The sequence below is a fragment of the Photinus pyralis genome, unplaced genomic scaffold (genome assembly GCF_008802855.1).
Source record: "Photinus pyralis isolate 1611_PpyrPB1 unplaced genomic scaffold, Ppyr1.3 Ppyr1.4_LG5, whole genome shotgun sequence".
Classification (NCBI taxonomy): Eukaryota; Metazoa; Arthropoda; class Insecta; order Coleoptera; family Lampyridae; genus Photinus; species Photinus pyralis.
The window spans coordinates 35,270,549-35,290,192 of record NW_022170596.1 but is presented as its reverse complement, the minus strand read 5'-3'; the positions used below and the strand labels follow the sequence as shown (position 1 = coordinate 35,290,192).

Genomic DNA, 19,644 nt, shown 5'->3' with positions numbered 1-19,644 from the left:
ATTGCCCCAAAGCATAAACACTGTTCATATTTACAAAAGATTGATGTCAAGATCCACTCATTGCTTATATGTACCACTGCGGTATACTGTTCATACTTATTGTGAAATTAAATTACTCGAGTTCGTTTCGTCGTTTAAAAACGTCTCTCAAGAAACAAATGCTGGTGCCAACTTACCGAAATGTAACGTTTTAACGTTCAGGGAACGTTCCAAGTTTTTTAGAAAATTTTGAAAATCTGTGTGCAAAAAATCGCCGTTCTTAAATGAACCACCAAGATGTATAATATGGTATATTTATAATATATAGGTAAACGTGTAAAATTCTTACATATTTTATTTAATATCACATAAAAGGGCAGCTCCTCTTAAAGTCCAATGCTCTGGCGGTTTTACAGTAACTAGCCACAGCGGAGTTATAAAGTTCAAATCGGTTCTTCGAGGCTTCTTGTACACAGGGCACTGTATACAGTCGATTAATAATAAAACGGCGTTTGATAGAAATATACCTTGTACAACGCAGGGTCTTTTGGGGCCGTGGAAAATATGGCAAAAACATGAATAATCGGCATTAAAGTGTACAGAACCTTATTTATGGACTCCGCCAGTCTTGCATTCTTTCGATCCCATCCGGCTCCGTCCATATATAAACCATACACGTACACGCCCTCCTACAAACAACTATTTTCACTAGCCTGATCGTGATGTAGCAAACCGTACAGGAGGGCCACCTTTGACTTCTTCAAAGAGCAACTTAGTCACCGTGTTGTGTAAAACAACCTGATCTAATGCCCAACCTTTATGCGCTCTTGTTACCTCCTGCCTCATGGCCGTAAGAAAACCTTGTGGATTAAAAAAACCAGTCATCCAAAATGAGGATGGCTTGGACGTAAAGCACCACGCGCGAAACTGTGCGTTTCTCTCCAGCAACTCGGTAAACCAAAATCCAATTGAACTCGACAACCAGGATCCGCGACGCCAAACTACTGGTACCATCGCGTCGTATATCATATCTAAGGCATCCCTAAGCGCCTGCAATACTAATTGTATCAGACGTAATGTTTAATTCCATGCTTACCTCATTCATTATAATGGTCCCTTCAATCGCCAGCAATAAGTCTCGCAAAGTAACACGTACCAGTTTGATCACATTTTGCATTCTATCCATTTCCTGCCGCAGAAAGATATTCAGTGGGTTTAGGATACCCATTAGCTTCAGCCTGGGGATTAACCAAAAGTAGGTATATTATGTGGGATTAAATCACTTTGTGAAAACTACCTCTCTTTCACCTCGTACGGATCGTAATCTGGTGGCACTTTACTCAGCATATCAGCAGCTTGCCTTGCAACTGATGCTTCTCTGGTCTCACCACCTCCTCCGCCCGATGACTTGGGCTGAATCGATAATATCGTGTATAACATGGTTTGTGTCATGTTCGTTTGGTACCTACAACACAATATGTATCGCGCATACAGAAAGATATATTACGTAATGTCGGCGTTGGGGTGCAAACCGTAAGCCTGCGGGGGATCTGTAGGGTTCATTTTCTCGAATGCCACAAAGTAGTCGGCCATTTGCTTAAACCTATAAATCTTGTATCCCTTGTAGAAGCAAAAGTTATCGTTGAACATTTGATCCCCGAACCATACATAAGCAAATGTGTTTAGAAGGATTTTGTCATAATCGTCCGTTACCCTTCCTCCATATTGCACTTCCCCAATCATGTATCTGCATCAAGCGGTGTAGAAATGTCCGGATTAAATGGCCGTACCTGATTGTGCTCCAACTGGGCCCTTTAATTGGGTCCATATCGTCGAGATGATTTTGGCAAAACATGCAACTCGAAAGCCAATCCGCTGAATTAAACTCGTAGGGTATATTCCAACCCAACGGGCCAAATTTTCGCCGTTCCTGCACGACACTGTGCATAAATGAGATCGCGTAAATTAGAGGAAGGTATTGCCATTGGTCGTTGTTGTCCAGCATGTCTTGATTCATCGAACCGTAGGTGCGCATGAGACCCGCGCGTATACCTATACCGTGAGTTTCATTTTGGAGCTTATTGTAGTGTGCGATTACCCGATGGAGGCTCGTTAGTGAATTTGATACAGATTTGTAACAAACTGATGGGAAACTTTGGGTGAACTTCTGTAGTCAGCCATAATCTGAAATCTGGGTGCACACCGGCGCCGCCTGTTTTCTCTAGTTCCAGGAAGACTAGTAGAATTTCGCTCATGTAGTCAAGACCCAGGTGGCAGTTTTGTAACAAAGCCCAGAATCCCTTAACGAAATAGTTGATCACAGCTGCACGCTGCGGCATTTACTCACTTGGTTCATTGCTTCTGCGAGCATCTTTCTCGCATGCACTTCCTGCCCTTGTCCCATCGACATACATTTCGTTGAGTTTTCCATTCTCTTCGATAATTGTTCGATGTAAGGAGTTGGATCGGCGCCAGTTGTTAAAAAACAAACGAGTGGTGTTGATACGCGGCTTTCGGATTGTAAAAGTTCCATATTTAATATGACAGGTTCAGCGAAGCGTTGGCCCAGTGCTGATGCAATATATTTCCGACTCTGTGTTAGGGTGCGATCAATACACCAGGCTCTGCAAGAACAAGTTCCGTACGTATCTAATAGTAGTGAAACAAACCTAATCATCAGTAGCTTTCTGAAGGTATCGAGCGATGTGTATCCATCTGGCATAGGCGAATCCTCGGGTGCATCCTTGTCGTACCACGCTTTCCACGACCTTTCATTATTTTCCACCTAGTCCATACGTATGGTTCAAGTGTCACGGTTGTAATTTTACATACCTGAGTCAAAACGTATTGGAAGTGCCGCAACTTTGAAAGTTCAACGAGATTCAACCACGTCAAATCTGTTATCCACTTGGCCGGTTTGGGCGGACACGCATTTAAATCTAAAGCAGCCCCACCTTTAATAAGGTATTGAAATTCTTCATGTGTAATGTTGTTGCGATTTAAATCGATTTTTAATGTTAAAAGTATCACGAACATATACTTATCCACTTCGTATAACCCCCGAACCTTGTATTTGTAAACGTCATAGGTCATATACTCGATTATAAAGTTAATACGCCTGCAATTTGCAATGAGCGACGGTAAACAACTAAGCCAATTACCTAGAGGTGATTGGAGTTTTTTCAGAGCGATGCATGGAAATGTCAAATCGTTCCAAAAATTGCTCTAGAGACGTCTGATACATACAATTGACCATCGCCATGCTAGTCGTCAGGAAATACAATACGCTCCCGCGCGTTGCAACCGGCCTAAAAAGTTCGCACTGACCGATACGCGTCAACTCGCCAAGGGCGACTCGCCACCGGACCACTCGCCACCGCCCGACTAGCCAACGGGACAACTCGCCAACGTGACAACTCGCCAACGGGACAACTCGCCAATGCGACAACTCGCCAATGCGACAACTCGCCAACGAAATATTTTTCCCTGTTTAATATTTCGTTCAAATAACGATGTGATTGTCAAATTTTCTGTTCAAATAATAATTTGCAGAAGATGTCGTTATATCAAAATGAGTAATAGAAACAGGTATAGGCGGTTGAATCTTGATTCAAATATGGACTACAATTTTTGGATAAACTTTGTTTACAAAATTAGGGAAATTGGCTATTGCATTTGTGGGATGCATTGGTATGACACATTAAACAGGGAAAATATTTCGTTGGCGAGTCGTCCGTTGGCGAGGTGTCGCATTGGCGAGTTGTCGCGTTGGCGAGTTGTCCCGGTGGCGAGTCAGTCGCTGGCGAGTGGTCCGGTGGCGAGTCGCCCTTGGCGAGTTGACCGTGTCCCGCACTGACTTAGGAAATGAAAAGCGAGACTAACCTGAATTCTTCACGAGCCGCGTTAATTTTGATCTCTGTGTCCTTGGCGATTTCCAACTTCTCGCGCACTTCGGCTGCGGTACTTTGCGTAACATTTAGCACTTCCAGAACGGACTCGTCATCCACCAACGATCCTTGAGTGGTTGTAAGTTTGTACAGAAGGTTCGCTTCCAGCTCCAACATTTTCCTTTTATTTGCAGTCACGTCCTTTATAAGATTTGTGCGTTCCGCTTCCAGCTCCTTTTTCTCGGTCAGTATAACTCGACCCAATAACTGATCCTCTAAGCCCTTCATGGTGACGGTAAAGTCAATTATTGACGCACGCGCGTAGATTTCCGGGGTATAATTCGGATTGGCCATTTTAGTGGTCATGTACATTCGGAAGCTTTGGTGGTAATCAACCTCTTTATCTCCAACCTTCACTTTGTAACTGGATCCGATTTTAATATGGTTTTTCTCCATAACGTTATCTAGTACCGGATCCAATTCTTCCATAACGTCCTCAATTATCATGGGGTATCCCATAGAAACGGCATCTTCAATGTGATTTCTAAGAGAGAAACTATGATTTCAAGAAAGGTTAGTTAAATATACCTAAAGTATTTGTGATTTAATGAAGTTATGATTAATTGATTTTCTTTCTCCATACTTTTGATCCAGTTTTTGCCTTGACTTTGAGGATCAATCAGCAGCGGATACCGCGCGGCTTTAGTTACGATAATTCCATTTTGAATAGATAAGTCGTCAGTCGGCAAACCTTGCAGGTTCCACTCCCCGATCTACAATGCCCTATAAGCAATCACTACAATAAAAGTATACGCTTAGAACCGTGGCTGTGTCGATGAGGCTGTCTGTAATGTTAATGTTGACCGATACTGGTATTTTCATTGTATTAAAGTGTCCATCCAGCAACCTTGTTGTAAAGTGCGAAACTCCTGGTTAAAAGGGCCCGAGTAGCTGAGGAAACCAACTAGAATTACCACATCTCCGATTAGTCTTTCGGTTTCAGCTTTAAAAAGCGCCGACTGTTCTGTCCATCGTATTCTTTCGCCGCTTAAACCGTTGATTAAGGCACTGGCTTGATTCATTTTGTTTTTACATCGGTTTGCATCGTCAGTTACCTCCTACACAGTTCGATTATGTAAACGGTAAGTACACCGCACTAACCTGTTTCAATCGCATAGCCTCATCGTATTGTTCTTGGCACTGCTTCACTTCAGCTTCTTTTGTTCGAAGTAATTGCATTGCATTATTCAGCTCTCCTTGTGCTTTCTCTAGTTTTGCCTGTTGCCGCGCTAAGTTTGCCTAACAAATGCGATGTAATCGTAGCAAGTGCGATGAAAATAGTAGTTACCTTCAAAGGCAACACTTCCTTATTGACTTCATAGAATGAAGCCATGGCGATGGTCCAAGAAATTAAGCCGGCAACATTACCGCAGGCCGATTTGGCACTTTCGAAGGTATAAGCGGGAAACTCAAAATATGGTACCAGTAAGTCTATAATTTCTCCGTTGATAGTGTCTTTGGGATAGTTTTGTAAGTTGAACAAGAATTTCGTGTCAGCCATGACCTAAGTAGAAATTACGCACTGAATGAATTTCACAAAGTTCTTTACCTTTAGCGATTCCTGCCAGGAAGTGAGGAGAAAGGATTTTTCCGGATCCGCTTTAGTTGGCTCGATCTTTTTTTTAAAGTAAATCAATACCGCGTCCATAATTACCATGATCAAATACGGAGGTTTGCCCAGCTTTCGGACCGTTGCAATATCGGCGGCCTTAATGGTTTGCAAGGCGCTTTCCGCGGCTTCCAAAGCTGGTTGTGCTGCTCTAAGCTTCTTCTCGGCATTTTTTTGATCCTTTCCGATTTTCTCTACGAGCGATTCAGCGCGGACCTTCACGACGAGAGCCTCTTCTTTGATTTTGTTGGCAACCGCTGAAGCGGCCTCGACAACAACTAGCACCTGAGATTTGGTTTATACTGATCATGTAAAATCAAGCAATGATGCCCTTACCTTTTCTACCGCTACGTTCGCAACTGCTATTTCAACTTCTTTCAACTCTAGTTCTTTTCTTAGTAGATCGACACTTTCGGCTGCCTCTATCAGTTTGGTTAAACCGGTTCTCATTCTAGACGCCAAAACTTCAATGTCGTCGTGCTTAATTTTGTAGAGGGTTTTGTAGCTTGCCAGAAATGAAAGGTACGTTTTGGGGGTCACGTAAGTTTGTCGGCGGAATCTTTCGAAATAGCTTATACACATTTCGGCCACACTCTCTTGAATGCTGGCCAATACACGAATGAGCCCACTTTTTATTTCGGGAGATGAGACGGTATGGTAAGAGCTTAGGAAATGATTAGAAACCGCGACCAATGCATCGGTTGGCCATCGGAAATACCAGTCCATTGTGCACCCAGATATCAACCCGGGAAACTTTAATGCTCTATTCCTAAATTTCTCACCAACCTGCGAGGTTTACGTGAACTACGTGAAGCAAGAGGGGATTGTTACTTACCGGCGAAAAACACAGGACGACGTGGAGATTTGAACGCGCCCGAGAAATGAAAAACTCGTACAAAACATCATTGGTCGGTACCTTTTTCGGAGCAACGCGTTTCATAACGTTAACTAGTTCAGTGGTAATTTCGTCGAGTTCATCTTTTGGAAACAAATTGGCGATTTCACCCGAACTTAAGATGTTGTTGAGTGACTCTAAAAATGTCTCTTCTTTGATGTCGTTATCGGTGAAGATGAAGGCAATTCCACGTCCCTCAAAACCGGAAACCTTGTACAAATATTTCATGTCCTCCATTAAGTTATTCAAATTGTAAGACCTACGGAAAAGCGATGTAAATAGTTGAAAAAAGCGTGCAATCACCTTGTCAGTTGAATCTGGAAGTTGCTGTAGCCTGCTATAAACGATGCTAGTTTTGTTAAACTCTGTTTGCCGGAGCCTCCAACTCCCACCAGCAGTGCATTTCCGCGTGCCGTTCGAATGATTCTCGACACTATGTTTAGATGCACCATGGCGTCGTGGAAAAATACCAGATCCATATTTGCTCCTCTAATCGACTCATTATACGATTCCATATACACTACTCACGATAATTAATAGTTATTTGCACGAGAGAAGAAAGTGAGTTTTTCAACTCGAGTTCAAAGTGTCACTTGAACGAAAGTTGAAAAACACTTTCTTCTCAAGTTTTACACATAATTTTTTCTGAAACTACAATCAAAATTGAAAAATTATCGTATGCAATAATGAAGTTGGACACATAGCAATCTAGATGCGGGTATGTTTCAATTTTAAATGTCATTATTAAGATTAACGCAGCAATTGTTTTTTACTTTCCTCACTAGAGAGGAAAATCACATTTTCTTCACTCTTTTTAGAGACGAAAGTGGTTGTTTCTAAAGTAGTTTCAGAAAAAATACATTACACCAGAGAACCCTTACTCAGTAATTTCTCTTTTATAAACTTCCAGCTGGGTATTTCTTCGTAAACTTTAGGGGCGTCGAAACAAAAATCTTCAGGCTCTTCGCCAGTTGGTTCGGGAGCTTCTCTCAAATAATCCACCCAGTAAGATTCTTCATCGGGTATATCATCAGCGTAATCTGTCAATTCCTCTCTTGATTGCCTCATCAAATTATTGTAAAACCAATCGCGATCCTCTTGATTTGTGAATCTTAAAAAAGTGGACTTGAATTACAGATAAAAGTGTTGCCGTACCTATCGGATATTACGCGACAGCATTCGTGCTGCCACAGTTTGAGTATCTTGTTGACGGTTGGGCACTCTGCACTTTGTACATTTAGGATTCCCTGCCAGATTCTGGATAAGTCTCGTAAATTGAACACATAGTGGAATTTCGCGGGGGTCGGCAGCATTTTTACTTTAGTTTGGGCCCATACATGTCTAGTTAGCGGTATTAAACGAGGAAGAAACGCAACAATGGTACTATTGAATCGTGTGTCACAGAAGTAGCCTTCTCCGATTTGTCCTGGGAATATATAGTGTTGGGGTTTGTGGGGTTGGTTAATATCTACTTACTGAAAATCATGTCCATTGAATTGATACTTGGTAAGGTGCAGTTGAAAATGCAGAACTGCCTCTTGAGGCGATGAGGAATATCGTTTCTACCTCCGCCTGGGTGTATCATCGCCGCTATGAAGAGTATGTCGAGAAGAGTTGAGAAATCTCCAGGTTTATCTAAACTGTAAAACCCTCCCATCTCCATTAACTGCCTTACTATCTCATTGGTAATTTGGTCACCCCAATCGTTAATTACTGGCATGTTGATGTCGTCAATGAAAATAGTAAGTGTTTTCCCAGCCGGTGGTCCAAATGATGTACCAACTCTTTTTTCAACATACGACTCGATAATGCGCTGCATTTCTTAGATGAGCATGTGAAAAGTAGCAAAGTGTGTGCTTTACCTGAACCATATTCGGAGTGGTAGCCGAAGAGAAATTGAATGCTTTGCTGAGTTTTACCTCTGGGTCATACGTGTTTAGATAACCTTTAATCATAACGGTTTTTGCTGTACCCGGTTCTCCTGAAAGGTGATCATGAAAATAACAGACTCACGCGGCCGGTTGCAGGAAAGCGAATTATAATCAAAATCCTACATTATTTGCCAAATCTGAGTTTAAATAAGAATTTTGACATTTGATTGGCTGCCTACTGAAATATAAAGCCAATCAAATGTCTTAATATCGGATTAAACAATAATCCTGGATTTTTTTTGTGCAACTGGCCGTTAGTTGCGATTATTACCTATTAATAACACCGCCTTCCCCAACTGTGCGATGGTTTTAATTAAAAACGTTGTTCTGGTATTGTCAACATTAGGGACTAAGATTGAAGTGTAGTCCAACACATTGTCGCTGGGATAAGAAAACTCGTCAATCCGCTCCTTCCAGTGTTGCCATTTTCCGCTATCCGCGACGACGTACTCGAATATAGACTCGCCGGGCGTGCACTTCGGCCAATCAATTTTCGGATAATTCTTCACGCCGTACTCTTCGAGTTTGGCTCTATCATCTAACTCAAGAACCGCCCCCAATGACCACATTATAGCAAAAACAAAAAACCGTTCGAGGTGTTTATCGGAGTAGGTACCTAAAACAGGCGAATAGGTACCATTTTGAAAAAAAAAGTTGCTTACGAGGCACATCATCTGGTGACGCCATTAATCCTTCTAGCATATCGCAACATTGCCGTATGTATAGCGCTTCACGTATCACCATTTTGGGTTTTAGCTTGACTTGTAAAAAGTTATGCAAGTCGTAATAAGCCTTGTTAAATAGTGCCCGAAAGACTTCCGCCTCACCTCCCGGCCGTTTTTTGAGCCAACCCTATAAAAACAATACCAATCAAAGATTTTTTTCAGCCGACACTATGTACATCTAGAATAGGCATCCAAGGCAAGACAGATGCGCTCATAAAGACCATTCCCATTCTGGACACAGTTGCGGGACTAGCATTGTCGACGTTATCTGGTTCGAAGACCAGCTTTGAATTTGGTGCCATAACTATTCGATCGCCATTCGCCAAAGTCAAGGTTTTGTTATCGTCCAGTACGGAATTTAGATTCTCAATCCATACAGCATCAACGGGACCATCTAAGATTAACCACGTAAACTTGGATTTCTCTACTTTTAAAGTTCGCCGCCACAATGTGGAAAATATTCCATCAGTCCAATCGTTTGTGGCCACGTCTAATCGACCAAACATTTGGGGCGCTGTTATCGCCTAATACCAACAATATGAAAAGATCTTCAGAGAATTCTAGCATACCTTTGGATTCATTCTCATTTCTTTTGTTGGCAGTCCATTCTCTGTCATGGAACGCATTAAACAGTTCATACATTTCGTCTTTCCAGCACCGGTTGGCCCTAAAACCATCAATCCGTGCCGTACTAAGTACGTTTCATACAGCTGCACGACTTTCAAATTCCAACTCGGATAGTTAATGATGCCCATTTGCGCGGTTTGATTTACAATTGCTTTTTGAAGATCCTTCCAGGAGAGTACTGATAACTTTATTCCTGGAAACATGTCGTCAATGAGGGATAAGAAGAGGGGCTCGTCCTCGTCCACCAGTTTACTTAGGTTCATATCTCTGAAAGATTAAAAGTTAAGAATTAGCTGGGGCGCAAACTGCTCACAAATACCTTAACACTCTCATCACAATTGTTTCCTCCGTATCGTTTGGATTCATTCTCTTTTGAGCGCCTAAAGTTCGAAGAACGGATAGAATATTCCTTAGGCCAAAATCGTAATGAACCTACGAAGTGAAATGTGAATATTGATGCTGAGCACAGATTTAAAGTGAGTTGTATGTGGTTTCAGGTTTATCACCTCTAAATTCTTAAATAGATAGAGATACGCCTTTTGTATGAACATTTTTAATAGATCATAATTAACGGTTACACACTGAAAACCAAGATATTTTGATCAATGTTATTTAGCCATTTTATGCAAAAAAAATTACACAGCTTGAATTCAAGTCTGTAGTAGGTGCATGTGAAAAAGTAGATGGCAGTTGTAAATGCTTGAGTTATATACCTAACATTACTCCGATCATTTTAGAAAGTGGTGCCTATTGTAACTTCCCAGTAGGTTCAACCAGGGCCCTATTTCATAAGTTATTTATGTATCAAGGGCATTAAGGCGATATTTATGCCGAGGGCGACAGAGCCCGAGGGTTAAATATCGAGTAGTGCCTGAGGTGCATACAACATTTTATTTTTCATCGCTCCAATATACAAATGTAATGACTATTGTTTGCCAACAGGTGCTTCATACGAATCAAGTAGCATCTTTTTTATTACATAAAAATATAAGTCCGTCAATATATTTGACAGGCCGTTTGAGGGCATAATGAAATGACAATCCATTATGCCCTCTCATTATGCCCTTGGGCGTCATAGACTGCTTTATATATCTCATATGACAGATATAATTGGCACATAATAGGCAAATGAAAAATAAAGTTACTTTGCAACTTTTCACTTTGCATTTTGCAGTTTTCAGATAATATTTGGGTCCATAAAGACTATTTTAACACGTGATAACACTCAAAATATGTAATGTATGAGAGATGAATAACACAGCAAATGACTAATAGTATATTAAGTAACAATCCCTTGTTACTTAATATACTATTAGTATATTTTGTTCCTGAGAGAATGGTTTAAAGCCCAAGGCTTGCCGAGGGCTTTAATATTCTTAAGTGAACAAAAAGGAGTTTAATCCAGTGTTGCTTATACTATTTTTTCCACTACCGACCGATTAAAAAATGAGGGATTACAATTTTTTTAATCCCTAGGGATGAAATTACCTCCTAATGCACAAAAATTGGGGATTATTCAATAAAACAATGTAGGTATTGGAAAAAATATTTTTGTGAAACTGATAATAATCTTTGCACTTTAAAATTATGAAAATGCACAGTGACAAGTGAAAAGTTGCAAAGTGCTTTATCAACTAGTCCCCAGGTCATAGTTTAGTTAGGATAATTTCGTTAGTTTTCCTGTGTGGAAACGGGAAAAGAATATTTCCACTGCAGAAGCTAACTGCATGAGGTAGAAGTCCGCTAACCAAAAGCCACCTCTTCGCTGTATGTATCCAGGTAGTATGGGGATACATCCTCGATTTGATAATATTGATTGGGACGTTCTTATGGTTCTCGATTTTGATTTTTGTTAGGTGTTATTATTTTTTGGTTTTATTTGAAAACGCTCCGTTCATGAATTTCAGGGTGTAAAGCGAAAGATTTGAATGACTCAAGCTCAAGGACCAAACCCTTATCGCCATAGTTCATGGAATTTTAGGACTAGTAATATAAAAATGCGTAGATACCTGTTTAGACAGTTGTTCTTCACAAAGTTTATATAAGGTAAAGAATTTTCTGGCCAATACGACGTTTTCTTTGAATCCGCACGAAGCGAGCTTTACACGCATAATAATTTGTCGATCGGGCACCATCATGGAAACGGTACGAAACATGATCTTCAGATTTTCAGGCAATTCCTGTCTTCCGGCGTATCCGGGATTCATCGTTAAAAATATGCCAAATTCGATGTTCATAGATACGTTGTCTCCATCACTAAAATTGCGAGATTGGCACGAAGCGGAATGCAAGTTAAAGAGAAACCTGAAAATGAAGTAAGGTTTCCTCTCCTTCCGCGCGGTTAAGACAATGTATATTTGTTGCGCCGCCACCGAGAGTACGGGTAACTCGATTCGGTTAAACTCATCAAAGCAGCCCCATGTACCAGATTGGGCCAGTCCCTAAAAAAGGAGTGAAAGTGGTAGTTTCGGTAACCGTCATACTTTGTAAATTCGCCCAAGGCCTCTAAAATCCATTTGATCCGAGCAATTGAAGACCACCACAAACTTCCCCAGGGTCCTACCCATATCTTTTGTCGTTTCCGTCTTGCCCGTACCAGCCGGCCCGGCCGGCGCACCACCCATGTTCATCCCTGTAATAAGCATTCGATCGATGCAGGTCTACATAGTTCGCTTACAAATCGCCTGAGCCAGCGTGATGTAGCATCTGTCTGTCAATGGTGTTATGGCCAAACGTTCCGTGATGCCCAGATATTCGTTCTGGTAATCGAAAATTACGTCAGTAATCTTCACCAAGCACTGATCATTCTCGTCATTGTAATAAAATCTGGCCTGCTTTTGCCATTCGAAGTCCGTCAAGGACTTCACTTTCAACTGCACCATATCATCAAAAATATCCCTAAAAGTAAAAAGTAGAACCTCCACACTCGCAAAATTGGATTACCTTTGATGTACATGTATCGTAACCATGGTCTCGTATCGCGTCCTTTGCATTCTAGTTAAATCTTTCGAAGTTAGGTCGATTAAATCATTTAAAAGATCCAAAAATTTCTGATTGGTAGCTCTCATAATAATCTTGTCGACTCTTGCCTTGCGTATTGCAATTTCTGCCTCTTTAGTCCACAGAATTTGAACGCCAACTAAACCGGCCTAGAGCAAAGTTTGAAACTTGTGAAGTGTCACGCATTTAACCTGGCCACAGAATCCGACGAATCCCTGGATAAAATTGTAATCCGGATCGACAAAGCACTGCGCTTGAACAGCGATTACCCCCCTGACAGTATCTCGAACGGTGTCCAATAACTTGTTTATCCAAATTTCGACACCTCCAGTACAATTAACTGGTTTATCAAACGGAATAAGTTCGCCTAAATCAGACATCATACCAACAATATCTTCGTACTTGTTTTCGTCAAATTTTACCTGCGTTTTCAAAATCAATCAGGTAGTCTCGTCATTATAGAACTTACTCTGTACACGGCGTCGAAAAGGCTGAGCAAATGTGGTTGTATCGAGTGGGGATCCGAGCTTTGCCCTAAAATTTCCAATAATACTGGATCGGAGATAAAGAAGAAACGTGGGAAGCACAATCGTTTCGATTCTACAAAAAAGTGGTTGTTAATATACGATCTTGATGTAATCTTTTACCTAGGTATCCGGTTAAGCTCTTCTGGCACGTTTCCAACTGGTCCAAAAGGTATGGGAGTAGTTGAGACATAGTTTCATCACCTGCGCAGGTTTCCACCACGTTTACTATTTCGTGGGCTCTCGCCATGATTTTTATCCATGATTTGTCAATTGCCTTTAATTAAAATGTTTAATTTTGCTAAAGTAATTCAAAAAGGATTATACGCTAAAACGTTTGGCTTCAGCTGGCAATTGCTTGGAAATGTCTCCCCCAACGAATACGGCCTCTAAATATACCCACAAACTTTGCACTTGCATCCACTTTTCTAACACCTCCGACGTTGTCACTAACTTGTTTGCCCATGTTTGCAGATCTTTTTTAAACGGAGCATTGTACCTATAATTAGGTGGTATAACGTAGAGTTAAGCAAGGTACCAATACCTGTTGGTTAGCAGTGAATTCAGTACCATTAAGCTATCTTCGAGCATGGAGATGGTGTCTGATACTTCAGTACCTTTGAGCAATAGTTCGCCTTTGGTCTTGAAATTCGCAAAAAACAAATCAACAACTGCCCAGTCGGCTATCACTTGCTTCAGTTTCGCTTCAATGTCCCTTTCTTTTACTGCACTGATACAAATGTCCTCCACATCGTCCTTGAATTTTAGCAACGGCGCTTCCATCACATTATGCAAGGTGAATGTTGGGGAATCAAGGGGAAAATCGTAACTGGTAACCTTGGCAATTCTGTTCCAGTGCCGCTCTTTCATCGCCTAAAATTGACAAAGAATAAGATCTGGAGTGAAACACCTGCACGATACTTTATTAGCCATCAACTCAAGCAGAGGACAAGTTTCACTAAAATCATCAATTTTTTGTTTCAGGTCTAAAAATGCTGGCCAATCCTTTAAAGCTTTCGGCAACTTTTTGCACCTTCAAAATAAAGTTTAGCAAGAATTGGATCAGGAGTCCGTCTTACTTATTCTGGAACTCGGCCAGCTCATTAATAATTAGCTCAGTATCAACGTCCGTCCATAAAAGTTCGTAGTAGCCATCGATGGTAGAGTTAACTTGCAGGTACAATCCGTACAACTTGTTAAGGAGCACGAATTCCCTCTTCCGCTTTTGAAGCGCGGGATAATCGTGGACTTCTAATCCGAATAATGATTCTCCACTGGAGTACATATCAAATTTCGCCCATAAGTCATCAAAGCGCGCTTGGAAAAGTAAAACTCGGTCGCTCGCCTCTCGAGCCTGTAAACCTGGTATCATCGGACCGTTTAATTCATAATCATTGTCGAAGGCTTCCACATCCTTTACAAAGACCTCAACTCCAGCGAGTAACTCCTTTTGCAACGGTTCTTGAACTTTGCATATGTTGACTTGCATTTGCTTGGACTAAAATCGAGAAAGAAATGGAGAGATAGTATTCTGGGAAACTTACATGCGTAATCATTTGGTTAAAATTATATCTGAGCGTGTCGATACGATCAAGATCTTCCTGAGGTACATTGATGTTAAATTTCAAAAAAACCGAGTAGACCTCCTCTATGAGACTCATATCCATGTCCATTTCTATAAAATTCTCCCTTATCCTCTGTAGACACATCATAGCTAACCTACAATAAGTAATGAAGTGCCCGATCGCATCATGAGATTGTGACCCACCTGCAGTCATCGAGATTTTTAATGGGTTTAGCCAGGATTTTCTCCTGGGTTTTGATGAAGTCGATCATTTCGAGGAATTTATCCTTGTATTTATCAGACAGCTTTTTACCAAGCAGATGCTTCCAAGCCTCCGACTCGACGAGTAGCGCCAATTTGTAGTCGTCCATAATTATACGAATCGCGCCGATGTTGTGCTCCTCCGGTAAATTTCGTATTTCATCACTTTGCTTTTCGTACGATGAGAACTTTTCGGTTATTTCCACTATTAGGGGATTTTGGTCGCAGAATGCCTGCACTTGTGCTGTTCGATCATCCGCCCACAGAAAGGAATATCTCAAGTAATCCTAAAACGTAAAACCTCGAATACGAGTTGGGCGAGTCATCATACTCTACCTGTAGTAACTTTTTGACGTCCGGTTTCAACAGATACATGGCGCCTTGTAAACCCATGTACACCCGTACTATCTCTTTCTGTTCCGAAATTTGCTTGTAATAGTTTAAAAGACCTTGGGTATTCTCTCCAGGTAGAATATCGCCTTGACCCCACGTGGGTATGCCTTGATGAATGCTTACGATATTTTCCAATATTTGGGAAAAATGCGTTTGAATTTCCTCCAAACTTGGACTGATTACGGCGATAGGTATTTGTAGCTCCATCCTTGTTAGCATCATAGGTTTGCTGTTTGATAAATCGGTGATGCTGTAATCTGGGTTTAGCGCACTGATTGTAAGAAATGCGAGTGTTACCCTGCGGTTGTAGCTCTGTTCTTCAGGGCATCTAGTGACATTCGAGTCGCTTTCACCAGGCAATCGGCCACTTTCGAATTGAAGTACGCGAACATTTCGTTGCAATCATTGTGTAGTAAATGAATATCGGACAAAGTGTGCGGATCGATTTCTTTAAAAGCTACAAAAAGGGCTCTTGATTAAGCAAGATAGTTTTGAAATTACCAGCATCGTCGTCCAATTTAGACGTGGAGGTCACTGGTTTTAACGCCTTTTCAGGATCCAACCAATTATACTTATCCACCTGTATTTCTGGCGCAGTCATAGTGTCCACAAATTTGTTTATTAGAGCAATTACGGCTTTTTGGGAGGTGTACAACTTCTTCTGTATTTCGAGAACTAAACAAGAGATATCTAAGGAAATACTACTCAAAGACGAAAAATGTATACCCTTTTGTTTTTTATATTCCAAACATCCTGCTAGCAATTCCGATGGATATAGAGGTTCATCGGGCAAATACAGCAGAGTAGTATTTGATATACCTTCCAAAACTTCGTCGATTCGAGCTTCTTTCATATCTGTCACCTGGAATATATTTACTTGATTAATTGGTTATAAGTAAACAGCTGCAACCTCTTTCACAAACATTTGAACCGTAACCAATGTGTCTGATACATCCTTGCAAAATTCCGGAATCATCATCGAGGTCCAAGTTATTGTTGCAAGACCGGGCAAAAAGACATTTTGCATTTTAAGCAGCTGTGACCTTAACAGTGGCAAAAATAGCTTCAACAGGTTCTTTTTCATTTTTTCATTACGGTCAACGAGTTGTTTGACAACCTCAAAGGAATGTAAAATCTTATCTTTGGAGAAAACCAATATTTGGGCAACGTCGGGTATCGCTAAAAAAGAAATGTAATCCCAAAAGAATAGGTTACCTAAATCGTACGCAAATCTAGCTTAGACATATATTCCGTCTCCCTGATCGCCTCTAGAATGTATGGATCAAAGTTGACAATGAACTTCTTCGATTTAGGATGCACTAAGAGGATCGGTGCACTCAGACCACTTCTAACCTACAAACCCCATGAACACTACAATGTGAAAATATCCGCTAACCTGAGGAATGTGATGAAACCAAGCATTATGGTAGATTTGTTCATAATGAACGAAAACGCAGGCCAAAGAGTTATAGAGTTGTATACACTTCTGCGCCTTTCTGTGTTTCATCACTTTTGTACGTTCTTTGAACACGTCCATGGGTTCCTCCATCCTAGAATATAATTGCCGTATCCACATGATCCTTCCGCAGACCGGAGGAATGTTCCTTGGCAAGTCTGGTTTCTGCCTTTCTTCATTGTAATGATCCCTTAGCTCCTCAATTTCATCTTGAAACATTTCGAGAGCTTCCAGGTAACGCTCGTCCAAATGTAAGCATTCCAAATCTAGCTTCTCAAATCTGAAATTCTATGTAAACGTATTGGCACGCTGCAACATTGTACCTCTTGAGCAAACGTATAACATTATCTACGGTAACCATCTTTTCCAAAGAATTTCCTACAAACTCCTCCAAGTCCCACTCAGCTTTAGCCACCGCAGTCTTGAACTCCTTATAATCGTTGTCGAACATTTCCTGTCGGTGGTTAAGTGTATCGTATTTCTTTGACGATATGGTCTTGTACAAGTTGTTAAACAAGTCTCCAAATTCGTCTATGCCCTCAATTGTACTCGATTGCAAAATTGAATAGCGAATCGTGATTTCAAGCACGTCAACAATCTACGGCTAGTAAATGTCATCATGTGACCGACAAGTAAGGAACTATATACCTTCTCCAATCTCTGCTTAAATGTTTCAAATTTTCCAAAGACGTAAGTCTCAGAGCAATCAAATGGCTGTTCACCAGCGGCCTCCATATTCTTTTGAATTTGCTTGAAGCATTGATAGTATTTAAAGTACAAATCTAGGCAGACCTAAAACTATTGTTAAGTAATTGTGCATTGTGGCAGCCAATACCTTGATCTTATGCAAAATGTCGACCTTTTTTTGGTTCCAAACGGTCTTCCTACCGTCGCAGTTGATGTAAGTGCGACAACGTATAATCATTTGATTTGAAACCTTCACCAGCATAGCCGTTACGCTTGCAGTATTATTGTAGTACCTCGATGTTGTGCAAACCATTCTAATTGCATTCAGAAGTCCAGGTAAATGATCGGGTATTTTTGTAGGATCGCACCTGTACAAGGGTTCGCAGTACTTCTCCAAAGAATACAAGAATTTAACGTTATCCACACACTCATTTCGAGAATTGGTCACTTGCTCATCTTGAAGCATCCAAACCTATACAAACAAACTGATAACGAATTGTACATGGACGTTTCGATACCTTAAAGAAACGAGATTTTATTTTGCGTATAAAATTGACGTAGTGATTGCATGTTAGCGTGTTGGTGAACTTTAAGATGCTGGTGAACCTCGCCAACTGCTTTCGCCAGTACTCCATCTCAATCATGGGCCCGACAAATTCATTTTCCCTTCGCAATTGTGTATATTGGGTGATGACCTAGAAATTTGCATGAGATCCGTCCTGAACGCTCATACCAGATCACCTTCTCAATTTGCTTTATCCACACGCGAGCTGACGCCTCTATTTGGCCAGATAAGGCAGGGATTCTCATGGTAATTGCAATCTTCTCGGGAGTATCGATCGCTGCAGTTAATTCGTCATTTACGGAAAAGTTAACGATTTCATCTATAGTGATTGTAGCCTCTACAATAACAACATTTACATCAAGGTTCTAAAAGAAGCTATCGTGTGTACTGTCGATGTAGTTAGCAAATGAAAGGTAATCTCCTAAAAATTCTTGTTTGGCGTGCGCCCCACTATCGGTTTTTAGGAGGTCGCCCCAATCCTTGTACCCTTCAACTGAGGTGGTACAAACTTTTTGCATCACTCGATTAAAACAGCCCACAACGTTATTCTTCATTTCGCGCGTATCAAACTGAGTAAAGAAGATGTCGTCAATCAAATTTTTCATGTCGATATCCTTAGCGTTGCTGTTACGATAAACTACAACGATTTGATCCGTCATGGCAATGTCGGTGCCGCTTGAAACGTAAATTCGTTTAGTAACTGTTTCGGGTGGCACTGAAGGATTGTACCGACCAGTTGCTGAAACGTTTCGTTGAATTTTCCTCGCCAAAAAATTGTGCATTCATACTTATCTCGTATGCTGGCCCGTTTTGCCAATGAAAAAATATGACCATATAGCCGTTAGCTTTACAAAAACTTTCCAATGTTTTAAGGTGCTGCACGGCGTCGCCAACACCGTCGACGACCTCAGCCTGGTCTATATCCCAGTAGAGAGCTACCATTTCACAGATATGTCGGTGCGTGGATTGCAGTGAGAGTATCCTATCATTACGTTCATCCCTTGCTTTATTCTAAAATGACTTTGCGTATAACAGATAAATCCTATCGTACGCACCATGCGTTCTTTGAGCTGTTCAGCTTTGGAGAGGATTTTATGCTTTTTCTTGACCGTCGCCTCCGCCACGGTTGAAACGGTATCCATTTCGGAAGGTTCCGCCATCTTTTTCTAATATTAGTCTAGCAAAAAATGCAAAATAAACTTGTATAAAAACTTCTTGACAGATAATTCTATCAAATGGAAAAATAAAATTTGCCATGGATATCACAAAAAATATTTAAAAAATCCCAACGCACTCTCTATAAGCATATATACTTTCACAAAGACTTGTTGTACCAGTTGTACCTAGTCGAAAGTTCGGTAAGAACGTTCTGACCATGATCCGATGATATCTGTATGTCTCTATGTTGTTGTAATCACGCTAACGAACGCTGATGTCTTCAGACTTTTGAAGATCCATCACTGAAATCTGCCTTATAAATA

General features: G+C 40.9%; 1 pseudogene; it reads right to left on the bottom strand.

Moving 5' to 3' along the window:
- Positions 1–306: 306 nt before the first annotated feature.
- LOC116171133 lies at positions 307–19,379 on the bottom strand (annotated as a pseudogene).
- Positions 19,380–19,644: the final 265 nt, after the last annotated feature.